Here is a 2,891-nt window from a genome sequence, read left to right as displayed (position 1 = left end):
GTCTCATGTGAAACAAAATGAACATTACAAAAAAAAACATCTCTTCTGCAATCACCTGAACCCCTGTGAACAAAATTAGGATTCCCAGGACATCTTCAAAACATCAACTCTGAGTGTGCCTCACACAGGTGAGTGGGCTTGACAAACCACCTGCAGAAAGCACACTCTTTCATCGCTCTGACACTTTAACCCATGCTTGCACCACACACTTGCACATTCGTGAAGATGTTATGTGTTTTGTTGCAAAACATTATTTAAACATAGGTTCGACAGTTTATAGGTAAAATAAACACTAAGTGAAGTTTAAATGTTAAACTAATTTCGAGAGGAGCATGTGCTCATGATTGACCCAGCTGGTCCACATTAGCTAATCATGATCCTCCAATCAAAGGATCCCAAGTCACTATATATATCCTCATTTCCTCTCTACAACTATCTTCATCTGGAAGAAACCCCCCTCCTCCCCTTCTTCCACCTTTATCCAGAATGGGTGGCACGGTGGCCTAATGACTAGCACGTTTGCCTCACAGCAAGAATACCAATGGCGTTGGGTCTTCACTAGGCCATCTGGTGTTTCTGTGCGGAGTTTGCATGTTCTCCGTGTGGGTTTCCCCCGGGTTCCCTGGTTTCCTCCCACCATGCAAATGTGCTCTATATTATTGATAAAATAAGCCTAAATCTTTTTCTAATGTCTTACTCTCAGGAAGTTCACCTTGGCCTCAGCAGCGGGGGAGTTTCAGATCGACCTGAGCTCAGTCTCCCCTCGCCCTGTGAAAAGGAGGGAGCCCTGGGCTCGAGGATACCTTGAGCTCAGGGCTCTCTCCCGGGACAGCACGCCAAACAAGCTACGTATAAATCGTGAGCTAAGTGTGAACTCTTGAAGAGGGAGTATGGCTCCTACAGCTTTTCTTCCTTTTCACATTAATGATATTTACAGGGACATATTATTGACAAATAAAGGATTATTTATGTGCAAACAAAGCAACTTAATGGTGTCTATTATTTGTAATCGAATGCATAATTGCCTCCCCTATCTATCTCCACATGGACAACTTTTCTGGTGTAGTCAGTTTGCTCAGTAGCTCACTTTGTACAGTTTTGTAAATGTGATTGTTTTTAGGAACTGTGCTTCACCTCAAACCCAAGATAAAACTACAAGGTTGCAGTCATTTTTCTCCTCTATTTGTTTTTTTAAAAACTTAGAATCATCCTAACCACCACCCCCCTCCCCCCAGGTGCCCCTACATGGAGGAATTTGTAAGTGGAAAAAATTCACGCTTCACTAGTGAGAAAACAGTTAAACAGTTAAAAAGTTAAACAGACCATCTGCAGCAAGAGGATAAAGAATGAGCCTCCTCCATTCGGCCTTTACTTTTACTTTCTCTCGTTCGTGGATTAGGAAATGTGTTGTATGTACAGACATCCAATAACCTTCATAATTAATATTGTTTGTTAAGCGCAAAGATTTGTTTCAAACTATTTCTAAATTCAGTTCTAATTTCCAGCAAACGAATAAATGAACACTAATAACGAAGTGTGGTCAAAACACTGAGCTGTATCCAAATACACATGCTATGCGACATATGGTCCAAAACCAGAAAGGTGGACAAATCTAAGCTTGTTTTTAATAAAACAAATATAAATATGCATATAATAAATAATACTACTACTAATAACATTATATTAATAAACTAAAAAAGCCCCCAGGGATGAAGAAGGCATGGTTGTTATATTAATGTAGAAAGTAATGATTTTTTTGTAATATTTTAATCCTTTAATTCTTTTTCATTTGTAAAGATATTTGCGTCTTGCTTTACATCCTGCGTGTTTTAAGCAATGTGTAAGCGAGGTGCACAGCTAATGTGCTCTGCGCTGGACTTTAGACCTGCTAACAGCTGGTCTATTGCGCAGTATATTTTACTTCCTCAAAATAACAACGTGCCATATGAGGTGTTTATGTATATGTATGTGCGTGTGTTAATGTGGGTGTGTATGCGTGGATGGAGTATATATGTATGTGCGTGTGTTAATATGGGTGTGTATGCGTGGATGGAGTATATATGTATGTGCGTGTGTTAATGTGGGTGTGTATGCGTGGATGGAGTATATATGTATGTGCGTGTGTTAATGTGGGTGTGTATGCGTGGATGGAGTATATATGTATGTGCGTGTGTTAATGTGGGTGTGTATGCATGGATAGAGTTTATATGTATGTGCGCGTGTGTGTGGGTGTATGCGAGCGTCAAGTTTATATGTATATACACAAGTTTCACATATGTTGTTTTGATCTAAAAGTATAGGTGTATATGCGAGTAATTTATAGGTGTATATGCACATGTTTATGTGTGTGTTGATAAGCAATGTTTGATTTAAATCCTACACGGCACCTTATAGTGCCAACAATGTGCCCTAACACACCTCATTTCTAGACCGAAACACCTATGAGTCCATAAAGTGGCACAAATGGATTTGCTATTTAAACTAAGTGATGGAAAATGGGAACATTAACCTCTTAAGGCCCAAGGTGTTTTTTTTTAACATGCATTTTTATTTCTCTTTGCTATTTGGGCTTATTAGAACCTAATTAGAATAAAAACCAAAGTATCATCTTTTGATACGATCTACTTTTAGAGAAAAATGATGTCCATATATGGGGACTCGTGGTCCGAATTTACATAAAACACTTTTTCCTGAATTTTCTTAATGCATATTTATCATAGATATATATTTTTTTAACTTTCCTTGACTATCAGAGAGTAAAAACAATTTTTCCCATTTTGGACAGTTAGAAATTGTGTTTGGGACATTTCATATGCTGCAAAACAGTTGCAGGATGACACTGTATGTCCGTAACCAAATATAAAACATTCGAAGTATTTTAAATAGCCACT

This window comes from Danio aesculapii, chromosome 18 (genome assembly GCF_903798145.1).
Source record: "Danio aesculapii chromosome 18, fDanAes4.1, whole genome shotgun sequence".
In the NCBI taxonomy this organism is placed as follows: domain Eukaryota; kingdom Metazoa; phylum Chordata; class Actinopteri; order Cypriniformes; family Danionidae; genus Danio; species Danio aesculapii.
This window is presented reverse-complemented; position numbering follows the sequence as displayed.